Source organism: Bos indicus x Bos taurus, chromosome 18, assembly GCF_003369695.1.
Source record: "Bos indicus x Bos taurus breed Angus x Brahman F1 hybrid chromosome 18, Bos_hybrid_MaternalHap_v2.0, whole genome shotgun sequence".
Lineage (NCBI taxonomy): Eukaryota > Metazoa > Chordata > Mammalia > Artiodactyla > Bovidae > Bos > Bos indicus x Bos taurus.
Genome location: NC_040093.1, coordinates 15,599,950 through 15,624,036, shown reverse-complemented (window position 1 = coordinate 15,624,036; position 24,087 = coordinate 15,599,950). Strand labels below are relative to the sequence as shown.

The 24,087-nt window shown below is 44.2% G+C and overlaps 1 pseudogene; it reads right to left on the bottom strand.

Annotated features, from left to right (window-relative positions):
• LOC113875307 overlaps nt 1-23,904 on the bottom strand; it is a 28,151-nt pseudogene extending 4,247 nt beyond the window's left edge.
• Between the last annotated feature and the right edge of the window lie 183 nt (nt 23,905-24,087).

Here is a 24,087-nt window from a genome sequence, read left to right as displayed (position 1 = left end):
GTAGCCTATAGTCCATGGGGTCGCAAAGAGTCGGACACGACTTCTGTAACCGGGTCTTCCAGAGTTCTACTTTCTAAGATGGGCCATGCCATGTCCACCTGCAGGCTCTGCCCTTGCTTCTTCCTCTGAAGGAACACCCCTTCCAGTGGCTGGTTGATACTCCCCCATGATGTCATAGCTTAGAAGCCCCTGCTTCAGGTAAGCTTTTCCTCACCGATCCACGAGGGGGAGTCAGTACTTCCTATTTTATGTTCCCAAAGCCAGCTTTAGCGCACTTATCACAATTATGATTAATTATCTGAATAAGAGTTGCCCTTGGTCTTTCCTAGTGGCTTACTGGTAAAGAATCTGCCTGCCAGCACAGGAGACATGGGTTCCGTCCTTGATCTGGGACAATCCCACATGCCTTGGAGCAACAAAGCCCATGCACCACAACTGCTGAGCCGGTGCTCTATGGCCCAGGAGCCGCAGCTACTGAGCCCACCGTGCTGCAACTACTGAAGACCTTTAGAGCATGCAGTCTGCAACAAGAGAAGCCACCACGATGAGAAACTCGAGTACTGCAGCTATCCCCTGCTCGCTGCAACTGGAGAAAAGCTTGGGCATCAACAGAAGACCCAGCATGGCCACAAAAAAAAAGAAAGAAAGAAAATTATTATTTAAAAAAAGAAAAGTTAAAAAAAAAAAAAGAGTTGCCCTCTGAGCATGTACTTTAGCCAAGCAGTTTTAAACATATTGCAAGCAGTCGTTTAATTATAGGTTATTTTGTGACCATGAATTATGCTCATCTTCCCTACTGGACTGTAAATTTCCTGGGGCAAAAACTGTGTTTCGATGTGACTTACCTGCTGCACTACCTTCAAACCCCAATAAAATATTTGGGATCAGCATAGTGCTCAACAGATATTTGATACCAATGTGTGTGGAGCTTCCCAGGTGGCTCAGTGATGAAGAATTTGCCTGCCCAATGCAGAAGAGACGCAGGTTCGATCCTTGTGTCTGGAAGATACCCTGGAAGAGAAAATGGCAACATACCAATCAAGAGGTTAAAAGTAATTGCCCAAGGTCTAGCTTCCCAAGATGTGCCTTAGGATGTGGTTTCACTTCTCTAGCCCCCTCTAGGCTTGGAGTGAAGATGGGATGGGTGAATACAGGTAAAGCAACTGGTGTAAGCTAACTGCCCCATGAACTAAGACCTCTGTTGTCTCAAGGAGACCATGGCACCTGTACTCTGGAATGCAGGTCCAGCCTACTTTTATTGGCATCCTGAATGTGGTCAGGGGGACCTTGGGGACCTTGTTGGCAGTTAAGACTCTACACTTCCAATGCAGGGAGTGCCATTTCAATCCCTAGTCAGGCAACCAAGATCCCATATGCCCCACAGAGTGACCCAAAAATTTAAGAAACAAACCCAAACAAACAGAAAGTGGTCAGGGTTGAAGGCATCTGGTTTTTCAAAGTAACCCGGATCATGGAGAGCAGAGCTCAGGATGGGATAGACTGCTGTGCCCTGAGGGGAGGGTCACAAGATTAAAAGACACTTCCGTTCCCTCTCCAACCCACCCCCAGACATAATGAAACAAGAGTGAGTGATCCAACCAAAAGAGTTGTTGTAGGAGGCTCACGCAAAGGAGATATGGGAGCCCAGTAAGGTGCTGTACCTTCGGGAGGATGTACCCTCAGAAATGAGCATCTTTAGTATCCATGTGGGACACGCCAATGGAGATGAGGTCCGCAAATCTCTGAATTTCATGGATGACTGTGTCTGTGTATGGCATTTGGGCTCTGTCATCCAGGGCTGGAGGGCAATATGAGCCAATTACCTGGTCAATCTCCTTGTGGATTCTCTCTGCACAGAAGCGTGGGACGAGTGAAACTTGTTTATAGAGACATTTCTCCAGGAACACTGCTTTCTATGTTGGAACACAGTTCAGTGTTCTGTGAACATTAGCCCATTCATTTCCAGGCCAATGAAACCAGAAAAACCTATAGGAAATGGTTAGATCATTGACGCCCCTCTGAGTAACCAGCTTGTAGCAGGAGGCGAAGTGGAACAATTGTAAATTTCTCACCTGTTGGTATCTAATGAATGTTATGGATACTCTCCCAACATGCACAGGCAAGCATGCACACACATGTGCACCCACGTTTTGCTCAGAATTTCAGACTGAGAACTCAAGGTATGAACCTGTAGAAACTCCTCCTCTAAGAAGAACTAATATTTATTGTGAGTGTATTATAGATGTGCCAATGTGCTAGGTCCTCAGGAATATAATAATAAAACAGATCAGTGAATTAACCCACAAACAACTGGAAAAAATAAATGAATACATCAATCAATCAAGCAGTGGGTCAATTCATGAATGGAAAGGCTGATGAATAGAAGAATGTTAATGAATGGATATATTATTTCCTTATCAAAGATCAATTAATCATTTATTAATAAATGATCCATAGACAAATAAATAAATGAGCATGATTAGCCAGTAAACCACATGAATGGTGGATGGTTAAATTTATGGAAGAATAAAGTGAATGAATTGTTTTAAAGGAATAAATAGAGGAATAAGTGGGTGGTTAGATGGATTGAATAATAGATATATAAACAAAGGGAGAATAAAGGAGTCAATTACTAAGTACATAAATCAAAAGATAGATTGGATGAAGGATGAATTGAAAAACTGGATGATGGAAGGATTAGGGTATGTTACCTAGTTTTAGAAAACTATGTGGATGAATGAATGAATAAAGGGACCAATGTATCGATGACAATTCATTCAGTGAATAATTATTTTAAAAGATCAACAGAGGAATCAATTATCCAAATAAAGAATGGAAGTGTATGTCCTTAGATGAATCATAGATGAAAGAATCAGATGATGAATTAGTTTAATTGGTGAATCAAGGAATAGACAGATGGATAAATGGATGGGTCTATCCTTAAGTGATGGAGGAAAAGACATTGACAGCTTCTCTCTCTTTCTCTCTTTTTAGCCATGCTGTCCTGCTTCCAGGATCTTAGTTCCTCTGCCAGGGATTGAACCTGGGGCCAAGACAGTAAAAGCACTGAGTCCTAAACACTGGACCACCAAGGAACCCCCTACATTGGCAGATTCTTCATCATCCATCCACCAACTAGGCTGGCTTAGTTTTGGAGTCATTCAGAACCTCCAGTGCTCCAGGACTTCCCTGGTGGTCCAGTAGTTAAGACTTTGAGCTTCCAATGCAGGGGGCATGGGTTCAATCCCTGGTGGGGGAAATATGATTGTCTTGCTATAGGGTACGGCCAAAGAGGGAAAGAAACCCTACAGTGCTCCTGGTATAAGAGGGGAACACTGCCTTTCTGGTTCACAGAAGACCACTAGACCCATTTCTGCAGCCCCCAGAGGGGTCAGAACGCCCCTCCCCCAAGTGGCTGTCCCCAGTCCGCCCACCTGCAACGTGCAGGTATGTGAGTATGAACAGGAATCCATAGCGGAGTGTGGTGCTGGTGGTCTCAGGGCCAGGGAAGAAGAGCAACAGAGCAGTGACGATGAGGTTGCGCTCGTGGCACTTGCTGTTGAAGATGGACTTCTCCTGGGTCCAGAGGTGCAGGGTTCATGTCAGGAGAGACTGGGGCCCTGCTGCACATACATGTCTCTGGGTCCCTCCACCTCTTTCTGGGTCTCACGTCGTCTGGCCCTTTTTCCTTCCTCTATGCTCAACCATCTCTCTCCTGCCTCAGCCTTGCTTGGTTGCAATCCGTCTCTCCATCTCTTTGGTGTATTTGTCCCCCTTCCTCTCCCAGCTTCTTTCTGCCTCTGTAGCTCTTTTCACCACTTGCTAATGTTTTTCCCCTTCAGAATCTCCCCTCACCCGATTCTTCTACTCCTTTCTCCTCCCTTCTCACCCCATGTCTTTTTCTCATCCCCTCCCACCACCCATTGCCTCTCTGGAATCCCATTGTATCCAAGCAGAGCAGGCAGGAGCCGATGAGGTCTGGGAGGAGCAGGGTGGAAGTAGGGGGGCGCATTGGGGTCCAGGGTTTCATGGGTCTTCTCCACACCATGGTCGATGAAGGCGTTGACTTCCTGCAGGTTTTTGTAGACTTGCCTGTGAGCACCAGGAAGGTGCTTCAAGAAGCCAGAGTAGAGCTTGAACCGCTGTGAGAAAGAAGGGGCTGTAAGGTCCTCCCGGGGCTGAGCTAGCAGGTCACAGGGAAGGCAGCCCTCCTGGCCCCCAGAACCTTCACAAGAGATCTGTCTCCCTCTGTTTCTCTCTCCATCTCTCTGTCTCGGTGTCTGTCTCCCTGTGTCTGTGTTTCCCTCTGTGTTTCTGAGCCCCTCACTCACTGTTTCTGTGTCTCCTTTGATCTCTTATTGTCACATTTTTCTCTTTGGGCATCTTTCCCCCTCTTCTCATGTCTTTTTGTTGGTCTCTGCCCGCCTCTCTTCCTCTCCTTTCCACCTCTCCTCATCTCCCTGTGTCTCCTTCTCATCCACCCTCTGCCCTGCCCCTCTTTCTGTCTCTTTCCACCTCTCGCATCTTCTTTGCTGTGTCAGATGTTGATAACATAATGGTTACACAGGATAAATTTGCTGACTATTTAAGACAATTTATGTATTTAAGAGCATATCTCTGTGTTTGGCTTACAGAGAAATGTAATACCTAACATCAACAATTGCAAAAAAAGAATGCAAAATTGTATAAAGTCTGATGTAAAATTCCTCCTTCACCTGTCCTTCTAGACATAACCATGATTAACTGTTTGGCAGATCTCCTTCCAGACTTTTGATTCCCTGTGAGAGGAGAAAAATGAAACCATTGTTGGCCTTGTGCAAATACTCACCTGAACCTCCTTCCAGCTTTTCTGGATCTGACTCTCCACTAGGAGGTCATGGGAATTTTTATTTGCAACATTCATTCGTGTGACTCTGACCCGCACTCCCAGTTGAGAACAACAGCCAGTCAGACTTTTTCAAGTTTACCTTTTAGCTTAATGTACCATAGAGGTATTTCCAGGTTAGTTGAGAAAGAGAAGCTTTATCATTCTGTTTTATTTTTATTATTTCTTTACTTATTTTTGGTGATGCTGGGTCTTGCATGCTGTGCGCCAACTTTTCTTTAGTTGCGGGAAGTTGGGGCTACTCTCTGATTGCGGTGCTCAGGCTTCTCACTGTGCTGGCCTCTCTTGTTGTGCAGCACGGGTTCCAGGAACTTGGCTTCAGTAGTTGTAGCGCAAGGGCTCCATAGTTGTGGCACACTGCCTTCTTTGCCCCAAGGCATATGAATCTTCCCAGAATAGGGATCAAACCCATGTCTCCTTCATTGGCAGGTGGATTCTAAACCACTGGACCACCAGGGAAGTCTCTATTATTTTGCCTTAAAAGAGGAGCATGTTGCTTTGTAATCTGGGAGGAAATTTTGTATGGGATGTTAGTTCCCTGACCATGGATTGAACCTGTGCCCTGAAGTGGAAGCACAGAGTCTTACCCACTGGACCACTAGGGAAGTCCCCAGGAGAATTTTTTTTTTTTTTAAGATATAGCACTCCCCAATTTAAAAAGCCATTTATCTTGTATGAAGCTGAAAAACAGGGCACTGCTCTGGGGGTCCTTGTACGAAAGCTAGAAGTTCCTAAGCCTATTGGCTATTTTTCCCAAACAACTGGATTCCATGGCCTGAGGGTGGCCTGGCTGCATCTGGGTGATAGCTGCCCCTGCTTTATTAGTGGAAGAAGCAAACAAGCCCACCTGTGGACAGCCACCGGAAGTCCAGACCCCTCATTGAGGACAAGGGATTCTGGAAATTAAAGGCCACCATTCGTTAGCTGGAGGCCACCTTACTGAATACCACGCTTTACTTCTTGACTTCCCAGATGTAACCTTCAAAACTTGCCACACCCTCAACCCAGCAACACTAACGCCTACTCAGGCCCCAGAACTAAGACATTCCTGCCTTGAAACCCTTGACTAGGTTTATGCCTATGGATCTGATCTTACTGACCAGGCCATAGAAAAACCTGAGGAGGAATGGTTTACTTATGTCAGTAGTTGCCTTAAAGATAGAGTTGGGAGGGCTGCTGCTGATGCTGCTAAATCGCTTCAGTCGTGTCCGACTCTGTGCGACCCCATAGAGGGCAGTCTACCAGGCTCCACCGTCCCTGGGATTCTCCAGGCAAGGACACTGGAGTGGGTTGCCATTTCCTTCTCCAATGCATGAAAGTGAAAAGTGAAAGTGAAGTTGCTCAGTCGTGTCCGACTCTTAGCGACCCCATGGACTGCAGCCCACCAGGCTCCTCCATCCGTGGGATTTTCCAGGCAAGAATACTGGAGTGGGGTGCCATTGCCTTCTCCATTGGGAGGGCAGGCCATGCTATTATGAACCCTTATACTTCGTAAAAGCAAAACCTTTATCAGTAATACTTCATCCCAAAGGGCTGAGCTAATAGCCCCAACTTGAGCCTTAACCTTAGGGGAAGGAAAGATTATAAATATATACAGAGACTCAAAATATGCCTTCCTTGTCTTATACATGCCCATGCTACCATATGAAAAGAAAGAGGATTTTTATATGCAAAAAATTCCCCTGTAAAATATGGACCTGCGATTTTACAGCTCATAGAAAGGGCTCAAAAGCCAAAACTAGTAGTAGTTATTCCCTGCTGTGGACACCAAAAGGAAAATTCACAAATTACCCAGGGGAACAAAAAATGGCAGATCGGGAGGCAAAGAAAACAGCCACAGACCTGATGACCATTAAAGATGTGTGTATGTGTGTGTGTGTGTGTGCGCGCGCGTGTGTTTAGTTGCTGAGTCATGTCCAACTCTTTGAGACCCCATGGACTGCAGCCTTCCAGGCTCCTCTTATCCATGGGATTTCCCAGGCAAGCATACTGGAATGGTTGCCGTATCCTTCTCCAGGGGATCTTCCTGACTCAGGTATCAGTAGAAACAAACATGGAGAAAATTTGACAACAAGCTGCTAGGCTTCAGCAGACAAATAACCACCAATCCTGTTATTTAATATAGGAGAGAAAATTAGAAACTGATTCTCTACTTTGTTCTACAGGATCCTATGAGGTTTAACAAACTTGCTGGCAGCAGGTTTTCATTTTCTTATAACCCTTTTTCTTTTCCAGTCATATAAATTCATATTACTACGTATGTCTCATGCTCTGTTATCTACCCTACTGTGGTCAACCTATGACTAAGAATTTTTGGTCCAATAAAGACATCTGAGACCAATAGGTCCAGAACTTCCATTATAAAAATAGAGAAACATATTAAACTTGAATCTCGAGATTAACAAAAATATATACCAAAGCAGAGTGGCTTCTTGAAAGGGGTGACATCGCCTCCCCATCTGGTCAACGGTTAAGAAAGCCCTTCCAACGTTAATGTGGTTCCTTTCCTTTCTAGACCCTTCAAGGCTATTGTTGTTCTTCTTTTCAGCCCCTGTTTGTTTAAAGGTTAGGTTAAGTTTGTGTCTTCCAGGCTCCAATAGTTGGAACTAAACCTTATGATTACTCAAGGAAATCAACCCATTCCAGCAGAGTGGTCCAGGTCCCTACAGGTCTGAGAATATTCAGTGAGGGATTCTATAAGCTAGGGAAGGCTAGGGTCTCTCCAGCAGAAAGAAGTTTCAGAAGAGGAGATAGTCAATCCCTGACCCCTTACGAACAACAGTTTAGAATGGGTCAGGGGAGATGAGGACGACCTGGGATCTGGATGCTTCACCTCAGGGCTTGCACTTGGGCACACCTCTCCTCCAGCAATAAAGTACAAAGTACCTATTTGTTGTTCAGTCACCAAGTCATGTCTGAATCTTTGCAACCCCGTGAACTGCACCACACCATGTTTCCCTGTCATTCATTATCTCTGGGAGTTTGTTCAAACTCATGTCCATTGAGTTAATGATACTATCTAATCACCTCATCCTCTTACACCCCCTTCTCCTCTTGCCCTCAATCTTTCCCAGCATCAGGGTCTTTTCCAATGAGCTGGCTCTTTGCATCAAGTGGCCAAAGTATTGGAGCTTCGGCATCAGTCTTTCCAATGAATTTTCAGGGTTGATTTCCCTTAGGATTGGGCTTCCATGATAGCTCAGTTGGTAAAGAATCCACCTGCAATGCAGGAGACCCCAGTTTGATTCCTGGGTCGGGAAGATCCGCTGGAGAAGGGATAGACTACCCATTCCAGTATTCTTGGGCTTCCCTTGTGGCTCAGCCAGTAAAGAATCCCCTGCAATGCAGGAGACCTGGGTTCAATCCCTGTGTTGGGAAGATCCCCTGGAGAAGGGAAAGGCTACCCACTCCAGTATTCTGGGCTGGAGAATTCCATGGACTGTATAGTCCATGGGGTCGCAAAGAGTCAGACACGACTGAGTGACTTTCACTTCATTCCCTTAGGATTGACTGATTTGGTCCACTAATGAAGGAATACATAAAAGTGGTTTTTCCACATAACACAATACTATTCAGCCATGAAGGAGATGAAGTACTGATATGAAGTACTGATACCTGCCAAAATGTGAATGAAACTTAAAAACATTAAGCTAAATGAAAAAGCCGAAACAATCACTTCATGTATGATGCCATTTATATTAAATTTCCAGAATTGATGAGTTCATCTGAAAAATAAAAGCCAAAGGCATAGTCATGGTTATCAGGGGTTAATTGGAGGAGAGAATTGGGGACTGACATGTTAATGGCATGGAGGTTTTTATGGGGTGATGAAAATGTTTCAGAACAGATAAAATTGATGGTTACACAACATGATTGTACTAAATACCATTGAGGTGTACGCCTTAAAATTGTTATGGTTAATGTTAAGATATGTGAATTTATCTAAAAGAGAGAGAGCAAAGGGAGCACAGATAGCCATTGGCCAGAGAGAACAGAACATTATTTTGGTCTCATGGGTTTTAAAGGATAAAATCAAAGAGGGGAGGGAGATATTTAGAAGTCACACAGGAAAACAGCACTGAGGGCTGGACTAGCCATTTCAGTTTAAGGAGAGAGGAGGAGGGCAGGGGTGAGCAGAGTAAATGAGACAAAGAAGAGAGGCAGCAAACCTGGTGCTGCTGCTGCTGCTCTGGGTAAGCTTGGGTCTAAATCTTGTCCTCCTCTGGGGCTTCAGTTATCCAGACTGTGCTAGCGGGGTGGTAACACTGATATATTGTAGGTATTTCTTGACCCTGAAATATCCTCAACAACACAGGCCATCTGGGGATGAGGGTGACTACAGCAGGCTGGATGATGGGGAGACCACAGAAGGGACTTTCCACAGGAGAGAGTGAGTAGGGAGGAGTCAGGAACCTGCACATGTTAATTCTGGACAGAGGGAGGGGCTGCATACAAGGACTCAGAGGGGATCTGAGCCTCTTCCTGCCTTCCCCCTCCCCTGCAGGGTAGAAAGCTGACCTGGAACACAGGGGGCAGTCTCCCCAGCCCATTCACCCCTGGTGTAAGGTCAGTGTTCACAGGGGCCTTGGGAAACCCCAAGGAGAAATTCTGCAGCAAGAGGTAAAGATGAGGAAGGGCTGGAGCGGGCCAAACTCTCACCCAGACAGAGGCATTTTCCTGCGGGTGTAAGGGAGACAGTGTCAATGAGGAGAGCCCTACAGAGCACTTGGTTGCCCACCGTGAAAATCTAAGGATATTTGCATGCTCATTTACATAGATTTACATGTCAAGCACTTCTAATTCTATGTTGGTGATGGTTAGTTGCTAAGTTGTGTCCAACTCTTCACAACCCCATGGTCCTCCGTCCATGGGATTTTCCAGGGAAGAGTACTTGCCAGGAGCCGGCATATTGCATATTGAGTGCATATTGCATATTGAGTGCAGCACTTTCCACAGCATCATCTTTCAGGATCTGGAATAGCTCAACTGGAATTCTATCACTGCAGGGAGCCAGCACGAGGAGCTCCACACATGACAAAGGTCATGAGGAAGGAGGCTCGGCATATGCAAAGGCGGGATCGAGCCTCAGGAGTCTCCCTGGAAATTCTCGAGCATCTACCCCCAAAACCAGAGTCTGCCTACTTTCTGCTTTGTGCTTCCACCCACACCTCTGACTTTACGGGGGGCTGTCCCCCACTACCTCTCTGAAAAAAGAGTTAGCTTACAGCTCCAGTTAATAATTCCTGGGTGTGACAGTGTTTCAACCTACAAACTCCTTTGGAAATCCTCTAGCCTGCCTGAATAGGTTTTTCCGGCCACATGTGATTGTTCAGAGCCTCCCAACTGTGAGAGGCAGGAGATGTTCTAAACTGTCTAAATACAGATTCTTTTGAGTAGTTAAAAGATTGATTAGAAATTGTATTGGTGAAGGGTTTTTCACTTACTGGGCCAATGTTAGCTGCTAAGTCTCCATACCCCTTACCTACTGTGTCCTTGGCAGTGTATTGATTGATATAATGGGTGTATAGACATGTAAGTAGTAGCCTCAATGTTTGTAACTTTGGACCCTTGAGTTAATTCTTTTCTTGATTGAGCCCACCTCACCATTGCCCTATAGGAACGCAGCTTTGTCCAATGCTTTTTTGGAGGCTGGTGCCTGACTTTGGAATAATCACCTTTAGAGAAATATGTTTCTTAAAATGTTAACAGGCCATGATGTAAATCACCTGAACTTTTGCATATGATAAGTTTGAAAGCCTGGCTTCAATTAGAACCAGGAACTTCTGTCCTTGCATGACTCCACCCCTTCCCCCATTATCCTCTATGCATAACTTATGGTATAAAAACTACTTTGGAAAATAAAGTGCGGGCCTTGTTCACCGAAACTTGGTCTCCCCATGTCGCGCTCTCTCTCACTCTGGCTGAGTCTCCATCTGGAGCGCGGAACCCACCATGCTTACTAATTATGCCTGCGCTTCTAAGATCCGACCAGGGAGGCCTCAGTGTCTCCTCTCCTTCGGGAGAACGGAAGGATGCCTGCGGCCTACGTAAGTGGTGCAAACTTCTTGTCTTGAAGTTTTATTGGTCTCCCGCGTAAACCAAGCTACTCAACCTCTTTTCTCCACTGAATTTCCTCACTGAGCTATCCTCATACTATTACTCTTTATATCTTTGATAAATATTTAAATAAATAGGTTGCCTATGCCGTCTCTCCTTCGAATACCCTGGATCAGCCAGGGCTGGACCCGGGCAAGTACTGGCATGGGTTGCCATTTCCTCCTCCAGAGGACCTTCCCAGAGAGGGGTAGAGGGGAGCTGAAACCTCTGGCCTACCCTGGTGTAGGTGGGGACTTGGCTGATCAAATACTGACCTACTTCTACCCAGTGGATACATGGTGCTTGCTCTAAGCTTCTGAGTGTCCACACTCTTCTGGTCACTTCAACCCTCCTCCCAGCACCCTGGTTCTGCCCACCATCAGCAGGCAACAGAGTCAGCCTCCCAGACTCAATCCCTACACCCCAACCCATGGAGGTACTGTCTAGTCATGCCCACATCATGCTTGATAGAGACTTTAAATAACACCCTGCCCACATTTGCACCCATTTTTCTGACTCTCATGACCACTCCTCACATCGTCCTGCCACACGGGGTCAACTATCACCAATGGGTCCATCTAGGTGGAACCCTGAATATCCTTGACCGACTTCAGCATAGGCTGTGTCCACTGGAGTATCCAAGAGAGGGACCAGCACGTTCCTGGGTTGGGCAAGAGTTTCAACTGCATCTTGTTGACCCACAGTCTCATGGGAAGGAAAGGAGCCCAGAGAGCTGCCTTGTGTGTGTGGCCAAGTTCATTACTGTTCATTCATTAAGTATTCCCAGTACATCTCTTGGTGCATAAACTTCTCTGCCACATTGAACTTGGATGAGATTTCCTTTATCTGGTGAAATGAGGTCTAAACTTATGCATGTCATACATTTTTCCCTGTTTCTTCATATGTCAGGAGAGAGTCCCCACTAGCCCCCATTTCTACATGACTGTTATGGTCAGGGATGGGCATGTAGCATGAGCAGGAAAATAATAACCTTTTAATTTTAAGTTGTTGAGATATTCAGATTATTTATTACAGCCTAGCCCCGCCCTCACCTCCGCAGAACATGACTTCCTACCGGGCCTTGAGCAAGTAACCTGCTCACCCTGCCAGCCTCTCTTGTTCCACTTCTACAACAGAGAATGATTCAACACTGAGACAGCGACTATTTTTTAAGTGATCAAAGGAGGAAGACAATTTGATCCTCTTGACAAGAGCTGAAAAGATTATTGAGAATACTCAGTGTAATATCTTGGTTAAAAATTTAAAAAGAATTTACTGTAAAATATGGAGAAAAAAACATTTCCTTAGTTTGATTTACAGTTGAGAAAAATATATGGTAGAGTAGCCATAAAATATCTGGAATAGGCAATAGCCAGCATTCAGCTTCATAGAGAAAATAAAAATATTCTCCTTAAAGTTAGGACTTGGACAAGATCGCTCACTATCAGTGCTATTGCTTCATGTGATTCCAGAAGTGCTAGTCCTTGATATTAGGGAAAACATGACATGTGACCTTAACATAAGAAACAATTAACTCAAAATATCATCATTTACAGCTGCTAACATCAGTTATTAGGAAAATCCAAGAGAATAAAATGAAACATTGTAAGGTATAAAAGTAATATAGGGAATTTGTTCAATTACGACAGACATACACACCCCAAAAGGTGAGTGGATTTCTGATATACTTAGTAAAACAATTTGAAATGCCTTTAGAAGAGTGCTCTGGACTGAAGCCTATCTTCCCAAAATTTATATGTTGCAGTCCTAATGCCCACGGCGGTATCTTGAGAAGGGATCTGGGAGGTAATTAGGTTTAAATTAGCTCATTAGGGTGGGGTCTCCCTGAGAGGAGAGCGTTCTTAGAAGAAGAAGTAAGACCACGGTCCCCAGGCTGCATGCGAATCCACAGCAAGATAGTGGCCGCATGCAAACCACGAAGAGACCTCACCAGAACCTGACCATGCTGGCTCCCTGATTGCAGACTTGTGGCTTCCAGACCTGTGAGAAAATAAATTTATTTTTTTAAGCCACCCAGTCTACGGCATTTTGTTATGGCAGCCCACAGCTGAGCTGACAAAGAGGCCCTACAAACAATAGCCACAATCTTCTCCCGTGTTTCTTAGGAATAAATTTAGCAAAAAATATGCAAAACCTAGTTTTAAAAAAGTTCAAGATGCCACCAGTGGTACAAGGACTAAATGAACACACTATCTTTTATCTGCTTCTGCTGCTGCTTAGGACATATCAAAAATGGGCTTCAGGTGGTGCTCATGGTAAAGAATCCGTCTGCCAATGCAGGAAACATAAGAGACACCTGTTAGATCCCTGGGTCCTGGGTCGGGAAGATCTGGAGAATGGCATGGCAATCCACTCAGGTCTACTTGCCTGGAGAATCCCATGGACAGAGGAGCCTTGCAGGCTACAGTCCATAGGGTCGCAAGAGTCAGACATGACTTAGTGACTAAACCATTACTATCAAAAATGGAGATTTGGCAAAGCATCAGAATCAAAATACAAATTTAGATTAATCCTAGTAGAATCCCAGTGGGATATTTTGGGCCTTTGACAAAATAATTCTAAAATACACTCAAGAAAAATAAAATGCGTTACAAAAAAAAGGAAGAGTAATGTCCCCTGGAAAATATTTAAATATATGTACAGATATAATATTAATAATTCAAAGAATATTATATAGCTGAAAAAGACAGATTAGAGAATCAGTGTGGATATGGATTATTACCAAAAAAAAAAAAGAACCCCAAAACAGAAATAGACCTGAGGAGAATAACCACTTCAAATATGATGAATTTCAAGTCAGTGGCCAAAACTGAATTATTTCATAAGTGATGATAACAGAATAATCCTAGGAATGCATTTTGAATCAGGGTTAACCTAGGACTGAATATTCCTTACATTTCTGTGCCTTAAGTGTCTCATATATCTCACTCTAGTCTTGCTTGTATTTTTAAATATGAAATCAGCTAACAAGAAACAAATTAAGGAGTTTTCTTTCTTTTTCTTCCTTTCTTGTTACTTTTAATTAAGTTACCTACCTATTATCTATTTACCTATCCACCACCTACCTTTGTGTGTGAGCAAATATTAATAAAACCATTAAAGGACATTCTCTGTAGTACTAATAGGTCAGGTTTAGTGATGAATTACGGACGATTTTCACTTTTACTTCATACCTCATTTTTTGTATAAAAATGAGAGAAATGTCATTATTTAATTTTGAAAGAAAAATTATAAACACCTTTCCCCATTCTTGCCACATAGGAGGTGCTCAATATTGGATCATTTATTTGTCTGTTCTCTGTGTGCAAGTATGTTTCTCTGCCTCTCACTTTATCTCTATCACTGACTGAGTCTCCATCTTCCTTCCCCATCATACGTCATCCCTATCCTTCCCCCTCACACTATTCTTATCTCTGAAGATGTCTTGCTTTCTCTTCCCTTTAGACTCCTCATCTTCTCCCAAACTGTTCACACAGGGTTTGGAGTTGGATCAAGAGAGTCACATACAGAGTGGGAGTGAGCAGACATTCCCATGGGGGAGAAAGAACATGACTTACTTATGGAGAATGGAATGAAGACTTGTGGCTTCTTGAACTTCCCCTGAGCATCCAGGAAGTGGCCAGGGTAGAAGGCATCTGGCTTCTCAAAGTGGCGTGGGTCGTGGACGGCAGAACTCAGGATGGGGTACACAGTAATGCCCTAAGAGGACGTCAAAGACAAATGGGCCCACATGGCCATCAACAAAGAGCGGCTGGATTTTCAGCAGATAAGGAGCTTCACTTACTGTGTGGCTCCATAGTTGGTGGCAGGAATGTTGAAATAATTCTGCCCTATTTGGTCAATAGTGTCCCATCCCTCCAGGTATCCTCACCAACCACCCTGATTCCTTATCCCCAAGACCCCTGGGTCTTCTTTATGATCTGTCGACTGAAAGGTTCACATCTGACTCAACAGAGCCCTGTAAGAAGCTGTCTCCAGGACTTCAGACTGGGGCCTGAATATAATCAGATGGGTGCTGTTCATTGGGCAATTTGATACTGTTCATTGGGCAAATTGATACATTATATCAACTTGATACACAAATATCAGGTGTATCTAGATGCACCTGATCACCTAGATATCTAGGTGATACACCTAGAAACACCAATACTCAGTAACATAATCAAGGATGAAGATAAGAGTTAGAACATAGGCATTGACCTGAAAAATATATCTACAGAGTATGGTTATATTTCAAAATGAAAGCCACACACACAAATTGCAAATTACATTGGTATGGACATAAAGACCAGAGGGGAAGGTGACATGAACACTGGACACATAAATTGCAAAGTAACAGATGCAGTAGGAACCAATCATTGTGTTTATAGGTATATATAAACATATGGGTTCATATAAAGGAGAGATTATAACACAGATTATAAAACCAGTCAACTGTATCAGAGCAGATCAGATCAGTCGCTCAGTCGTGTCTGACTCTTTGCGACCCCATGAATCGCAGCACGCCAGGTCTCCCTGTCCATCACCAACTCCCGGAGTTCACTCAGACTCAAGTCCATCGAGTCAGTGATGCCATCCAGCCATCTCATCCTCTGTTGTCCCCTTCTCCTCCTGCCCCCAATCCCTCCCAGCATCACAGTCTTTTCCAATGAGTCAACTCTTCGCATGAGGTGGCCAAAGTACTGCAGTTTCAGCTTTAGCATCATTCCTTCCAAAGAAATCCCAGGGCTGATCTCCTTCAGAATGGACTGGTTGGATCTCCTTGCAGTCCAAGGGACCCTCAAGAGTCTTCTCCAACACCACAGTTCAAAAGCATCAATTCTTCGGCGCTCAGCCTTCTTCACAGTCCAACTCTCACATCCATACATGACCACAGTCATAAGAAACGCTGGACTGGAAGAAACAAGCTGGAATCAAGATTGCCAGGAGAAATATCAATAACCTCAGGTATGCAGATGACACCACCCTTATGGCAGAAACTGAAGAGGAACTAAGAAGCCTCTTGATGAAAGTGCAAGTGGAGAGTGAAAAAGTTGGCTTAAAGCTCAACATTCAGAAAACGAAGATCATGGCATCCGGTCCCATCACTTCATGGCGAATAGATGGGGAAACAGTGCAAATAGTGTCAGACTTTATTTTGGGGGGCTCCAAAATCACTGCAGATGGTGACTGCAGCCATGAAATTAAAATATGCTTACTCCTTGGAAGGAAAGTTATGATCAACCTAGATAGCATATTCAAAAGCAGAGACGTACTTTGCCAACAAAGGTTCGTCTAGTCAAGGCTATGGTTTTTCCTGTGGTCAACTGTATAACAAGTTTCAATAAGTACATGGTACTTTTTTCAGCAAACATAACATCTTATAAAGGTAAAAAAAGAAAAAAAATACAACAGAGCAAAAGGGAGAGGACTTTTCTCTTTCTAAAATCTCCCTCCCTCCCACAAAAATCTGGAAATAAGAATTCTTCTTGTAGTCACGAACCTGACACAAACCATAAGACTGGAGGTGGCCAACACCTTCCAACCAATAGTCTGTGGCCCTCTGGTTTCACATTATTATTTGAGACCAGATTATATAATATATATAATGAGAGATAATAATTATCTCTCATTATTTGGGAAATAATATCCCCGGAAGTGAGTGTCCCTGATGACAGAGTAGGGTAAGCCAAGTGGGACAGAGTCAATGAATCTGAATCTCATGGATGACAGCATCTGTATAAGGCATGTTTACCCGATCTTCCAGTGCTGGGAGATGGTGTGCACCAATTACTCTGTCGATTTCTGCCTGGACTTCCTCTAAGGATTGTTAGGATGGGAGGAGGGTGTGTCAATAAATATCCATAACAGTGGACTCAACCAAGTGACCTAAAAATGACCTGCAGCCTGATGGGAGGATCTTGTAAATTCTTTACTAAAGATGTTAGGCTACCATTCCTTCTTAATGAAAGCATCAAAAAGGAAGTTAGAAGCTTCTTTGAGGGAAGTCTTGTGTGATGTTTCCACTCTAGTTACAACATAAGGATAACTTGGATAAAGATGGGTGGGTGGAAATTCATTCAACACTTCAGGATGTGTTTTTTTCTTTTCAGCTAAAAATGAGTTGCAGGTAAAACTGGTGTCATCTCTTTTTGTCCCACTCACATGCTATGTAATTTTATATACGTCATTCCCCACTCTGGCCTTAAATTCATTCTTGTGAAATAACGGTGTCTGATCAGGTGAGAGCATCTCCAAGTCTGATCTGCAGACCATTAACTTGAATGGAGGGGCTCTTTAATTAATTGTAAATGGGCAATATACTTCAGAAAGTCAAGTTTTTTTGTCAAACTCAAAGAGTAGCTGTCAAAAACCATGTACTTTCGTAAACTGGCGTAATCCACTTCAAATGCTTTGTGCTTTTATTATAAGCCCAAATAGCAGTGATTTTTTATTTTTCAGACTACTCAGGACAAAACTTATTTGTCTTAGTTCATCAGACAACCACCTTCCAGTATGGCCTCAGGGACACTCAACCCTCCATCGTCCCCACCTCCCATAAGCCCAGCTCACCTAAAGACATCAGGATTTTTAAGGAGTAGAAACCCATAGCTGAGAGTGGCACTGGAGGTCTCTGTGCCAGCAATGAACAGTGAGAGCACTGTGTTAAGGAGATTTTTCTGGTGAAACTCACTCTCAGGATCTGAGTGCTCCTAGAGACAGTGATGGATGCTTCTTAATGTCTCGCCTTGCAAAGATTTCACTTTTTAGAGTCTTCTTCCCTCTCTACCAGCACCACATTCCTCTGTGCCCATCATTCTTTTTCCTGATCTGTTTTTCTCTAGCCAAGGCCAATAAGATACTAAAAGGGTGAGCTCTGGAGCCAAAGCTCTGGATTTAAAACACAGGTCCTACTGTGTGCCTTTATGCAAGAAATAAAAATTCTATGTGCTTAGTTTATCAGGTGGGTTGTCATGATATAATGTATAATAAGCTCAATGGGCTTCCCTAGTAGCTCAGATGGCAAAAAATCTGCCTGCAATGCAGGAGACCCAGGTTTGATCCCTGGGTCAGGAAGATCCTCTGGAGAAGGAAGTGGCAACCACTCCAGTATTCTTGCCTGGAGAATTCCAATCTGAGGAGCCTGGCAGGTTACAGTCCATGGGCTCACAAAGAGTTGGACACAACTGAATGACTAACACTTTTACTTTTCAAGCTCAATGAATGTAGAGTTTAAATTGTTGAGATTGTTGTTCTCCTGTTGTTGTTTTTCTGTCTTTGGATGTCATTGCACTCCTGTTTGGTCCTTGCAGCTGACATTCCAGAGATGCGAATGAAGACATTTAACAACTGCCAAGCTTCCCTGGTAGCTCAGCTGGTAAAGAATCTGCCTGCAATGCAGGAGACCCCACTTGGATTCCTGGGTAGGGAAGATTCCCTGGAGAAGGGATAGGTTCCCCACTCCAGTATTCTTGGGCTTTCATGGTGGCTCAGTCAGTAAAGAATCTGCCTGCAATGCTGGAGACCTGGGTTGGGAAGATTCCCGCTGGAGGAGGGCATGGCAACCCACCCCAGTATTCTTGCCTGGAGAAGCCCCATGGACAGAGGACCCTGGTGGGCTGCAGTCCATGGGGTCACAAAGGGTTGGATACCACTGAGCCACTAAACACAGCACAGCACACGGCACATGCCAGACCAAGCAGAACAGCCACTGGTCTCTATCAATCTGCATATACGTGGAGCCTGACCAATCAGAACAGACTTGACTCTGTCAGAACTGGGGAAGGAGTGAGCTGTGTCTCAGAGAGAGCTTACTGGACACATGTTAACTGCTTAATTACCAGCTCTTTAAAGGCTGCTGGGAGGAAGGCTTGGGGAGGCATAGGAAAAAATGGTGGGAGATTATGGACCTTGGCTTTCTTGCTAATCCTTAGGGAAATATTTCAACATTTAAAAAACATGTAATCACATCCAAAGATATTAGTTCAATGTCAGTACAGTTTCCATCACTCCGTTTCCCATTCCCAATGCCCATCTGGGGCAGGTCTTGTTTTGTCCATGCAAAGCAGGATGGAATCCTTGAAGTCCTTAGGGCCACTGGGATCCAGCATCTTCTGGTGCCTCTCCCTGTTCTCAGTGATAAAATATTTCACCTCTTGAATCATGCTGTACAAGCATGTGTGTGTGCCAGGAAAGTGCTTTAAAATGCCCGGGGAGATTTCCAACACCTACAGGGTGCAGACAAGGTCCCAGAACCCATTATACTCGCTGGACTGGTTCTGTGAGTGTTGATATTCTGAGCTGCACATGTAGCAACAACAACAAAGGCTATTATTTACCCTGCAGACTTGGAAGGTGTGCCTCCCACCTGAGCATACTCACTCACACACATACACTGACACTCACACACACATTCATACACACACACAGTGCTACATGGACCTCTGCATCCAGCCCCAGTCACTGTCTCATCTGCTGAGGTTTCTTCTCTCGAAGCCCATCCTTGTCCAAGGCCTGATTCTGACACCCAGACTGACGGATGGCTTCACCTGGGAGGGGTCAGGGCTTGGAGTGTGCACATAAAACTGATCTCTCAATGCCTTCTGCCTTTGGTGATCAGGACAGAAAGCATCTGACCTCTTCCCAGGGTCTACCCACCCTGATTCCTGGCCCACCGTGGAATCTTTAGCCTCACCTAGCTATGGAAGGAGCTGATAATGACAGAGCCTTCATTCATTAAATGTAGGAGCTGTAATAATTGAGGGGCCTGGTAATTAAAGTGCTTGCCAAAGACAATGGAGGAGATGATGTTCGCAGGGATGGAGTTCAAGAAGAAGTGGGGATCCAGGTAGGTCCCTGAGGAGAAGAGGTCTGTCATGGGGGTGCCCTGTATTGTCCTTCCAGGAGACTGACCTGACTGGTGCCAGCCTAGCTTGTTTGATGGTTTTCCTCTTTTTTTCTTTGCTTTCATTGTTCCTCTCTGTCTCCTATTTTTCTTTCTGGGAATGTCCACATCTGTGTCTCTTGTAGTTTTTCTTGCTCTCTGTCTTGGGCCGACTTTCTCTGGTCTTATCTTTGACTCTTTATTTCAGGCTCACCCCTTCTTCTCCGTTCTCTCTCCAACTCCCCATCTACCCTTGACCTCACTGACACTCCATGTTCTTCTGACTCTGTATCTCTCTTTACCTTTATCTTTGTATGGCTTTTTCTTGCAGTTTCTGCTCCCAGATTCATTTTGCCAGTGTCCTCAGTATCTCTGTCTTTTGTTTTCTCTCTGTCTCTGGTCTCTTGTGCTTCTGGCTGCTTTCTCTGCCTGTTTCTCTCTCTGTCTCTGCTAGTCTCACTTTGTCTCTCTCTCTACCATTTTCTGTTTTTCTGTCTATGTCTCCTTCTCTCTATTCCTGAACCTGTCTCCGCATTTCTCTCTTCTTCTTTCTGTCCCCATCTCACCCCCACCTCCACCCAGCCCGCACTCACCCTGGGATTTCCGAAGCTCCTCCACCAGACACCGAGACTCCTCCTTGATTCATTCCTCAATACTGTGCTTCCCCATCCCAAAGTCCTTCATGGTGGTTACAGAGAATCACTGTAGAACCTTCCAAGACTTTCCATTGGCAAACCCACACCTGATGGTGGGGCATGAAAGAAAGGTTTTGAAGGCGCATGGGATGTTCCCTCCTCCCCTCCCTAATTCTCACCCTCGTCCCCCACTCACCTGATCCCTGGAAGACAGGGTCAAGGATGGTGACTTGCACTCGGCCAGAGAACGCCTTGGCCTGATCCACCAGGGCCTCCCTCATCACCTCGTACCCCTACAGGATGACAGCAGGCCGAAACCCCAGGTGAACGGTAAAGACATCCCTGTATTTCTCCTGGAGCTGTGAGGGCAGAGTCCAGGTCTCACTCTCTAACTCAAGAGACGGATCTCCACCTAACCCCTGGATCACACCTCCCAGTTAGCCTACCCTGCAGGCTGCAGCCCCATCAGGGAAGAGCAGAGACTGGAACTCTGTGGTCTCCTCCGAGCCTCACATATATTACCTGACCCCGAGTATCCTCCTCTCTTGGCTTTTCCAAGAGCCCTCCTAGCTTTGCTTTTAAGAATTACAGAGACTCCTACATCCAAGCTATAGAATCTCTCCTTCTCAACCCACACAGGACCACAGCTCAATGTCTCAAGTCTATCAGAATCTCTCTCTTCAAAGGAAACCCTCCTACACTGCTGATGTAGCCACTATGGTGCAGCCACTGTAGAGAACAGAATGGATGTTCCTCAGAAATACTAAAAATAGAGTTTCCATATGACCCCGCCATCCCACTCCTAGGCATATGTCTGGAGAAAACCATAATTCAAAAAGATACATGCAGTCCAGTGTTTACTGCGGCACTATTTACAATAGCCAGGCCATGGAAGCAATGTCCATCCATAGAGGAGTGGATAAAAAAAGTGTGGCACATATATTCAATGGACAATTACTCAGCCATAAAAGAGAATGAAGTAATGCCATTTGCACTGACACAGATGAACCTGGGATTGTCAAACTGAGTGAAGTAAGGCAGATAGAAAAGGCAAATATATGGTGTCACATATACGTGGAATCTAAAAAAAATGGTGCTAAAACACCTAGACACAGTAACTGAGTCACAGATGTAGAAAACAAACTTATGGTTACCTAGAGGGAAAGTGGGGAAGGATAAACGTGGGAGACTGGTTTGACATATACTCAGGATAATATACAAAATAGGTAACTGATATGAACTTCCTGCATAACACAGAGAAGTCTACTCAGTTCTCTGTAATGACCTATATGGGAATGGAGTCTAAAAGAGAGTGGATATATATGTGTGTGTGTGTGTGTGTGGCTGATTCACTTTGCTGCACCAGAGACCAACACGCCATTAGAAATCAACTATTCTCCAATAAAAAATTAATTAAAATTGTGAAACAGAAATTGTCACACAAAAAACATACTTACAGTAACCAAGGATAAAAGAAGGGAGGGATTACTTGGGAGATTGGGATTAACACATATACATTAATAGACATAAAATAGATAACTAATAAGAATTTACTGTACAGCACAGGGAACTCTACTCAATATTCTATAGTGACTTATATGAGAAAAGAATCTTAAAAAGAGTGTGTGTGTGTTAGTCACTGAGTCATGTCCAACTGTGATCCCATGGACTGTAGCCCACCAGGCTCCTCTGCCTGTGGGATTTTCCAGGCAAGAATATTGGAGTGGATTGCCATTCCCTTCTCCAGGGGATCTCTCAACCCAGAGATTAAACCTAGGTCTCCCACACTGCAGGCAGATTCTTTACTGTGTGAGCCATTAGGGAAGACCATAAGAAGAGTGGATATATCTACATGTATAATTGATTCACTTTGCTAGACAGCAGAAACTAACAAAACATTCTAAATCAACTATACTCCAATATAAAGTGAATTAGAGAAATGATACAGGATTTCTCTGTGGTACAGTGGGTAAGAATCCTCCTGCCACTGCAGGGGACACGGGTTTGATCCCTGGCCCGAGAGGATTCCACATGCTACAGAGTAGCTAAGTCCATGTACCACAACTACTGAAGTCCATGTGCCTAGAGCCCGTTCTCCTCAACAAGAGAAGCCACCACAATGCGAAGCCCACACCCTCAACTAGAGAGTAGCCCCTGCTCTCTGCAACTAAAGAGAACCCACAAGCAGCCTCAAAGACTCAGCTCGACCAAAAATTTTAAAAATTTTGTTTAAAAAAGAAGGCCTTAAGAAGCAACTCTTTCACTGCACCTTCCAAAGTACTAATGATCATTATCTATCCTTACTATGACTACTTTTTGAAAACCCATTTGGCACTTGTTATTAAACTGTACAGGGAACTGTGTTAAAAGTTTTTTTTTTTTTTTTTTTAAAGAAAAGATTCTGGCACCCTAATGTTGACTGCAGCACTCTTCACAATAAGGAAGAAACAGAAGCAAAGTACATGTCCATTGACAGAGGCTTGGGTAAGAAGATATGGTGTATGTATACAGTGAAATATTACTTAGCCATAAAAAAGAACAAAATAATGCCATTTGCAGCAACGTGGATGGACCTAGATTATCAAATGAAGTGAAGTAAGAAAGAGAACAAGTGTCTTATGATGTTGTTAATATGTGGAATACAATTTTTAAAAATGATATAAATGAACTTATTTCCAAAATAGAAGAAACAGAGTCACAAATGTAGAAACAAATTTATGGTTACTGAAGAGAAAATATAAGGCAGAGAGGCAGGACAGGATAAATTAGGAGTTTGGGGTTAACATACACACCCATCTATATATTAATATAAAACAGGTAATCAACAAGGACCTCTATATAGCAGGGAACTCTACTCAATATTCTGTAATAACCTATATGGGCAAAGAATTTGAAAAGAATGAATATATGTATATGTTTAACTGAATCACTTCTCTGTACATCTGAAACTAGCACAAGAGTGTAAATCCACTATACTCCAATAAACTATTTTAATTAAAAAAAACAAAGATACTTCTTTCTTAACTCAACCCATCCTCCACTCCTTCTCGTAGGAATTCTGGTAGCTTCTCTATCCCATATCTAGGGCCAGATCATGGCTGGAAGAAGACAGCTCCCAAGGGAGTCTGGGGAACCCCATCCAAAGTTGACCTGCCTCCCTGAGCTCCCTTGCTAACTGGGAGCTCTTTCCCATTCATCCACCTCTTGCTTTCCACCCCCTGGTGCCCCTTCCATCTCACTGCCTACAATGACTTGAGTAAATCCTTGGGGTTCATTTGCAAAATGTTTCCCAGGACGGGCATAGGCCAGGGTCCAGTGGGGAGGTGGCCCCGGGAGGCAGGGCAGCCCCAGAGGAGCAGGAGGCCAGTGAAGAGAATGAGAAGCAGGATGGCAGAGAGAGCCATGGTCCATGCCTACCTTCCATCCGACGTTCCTCTAAAAATGTAGATGTCTCTGTTCTTTGTTATTTTGCCCGATGGGTGTGGAGGTTGTGCCAGGATCCTGCCTTGGCAGAACTCCTGCTAACTCTCCAGAGACAAGACAGAGCCCAAAATTTGCAGGGGTTGCAGAGGCCATGAAGTTTTATC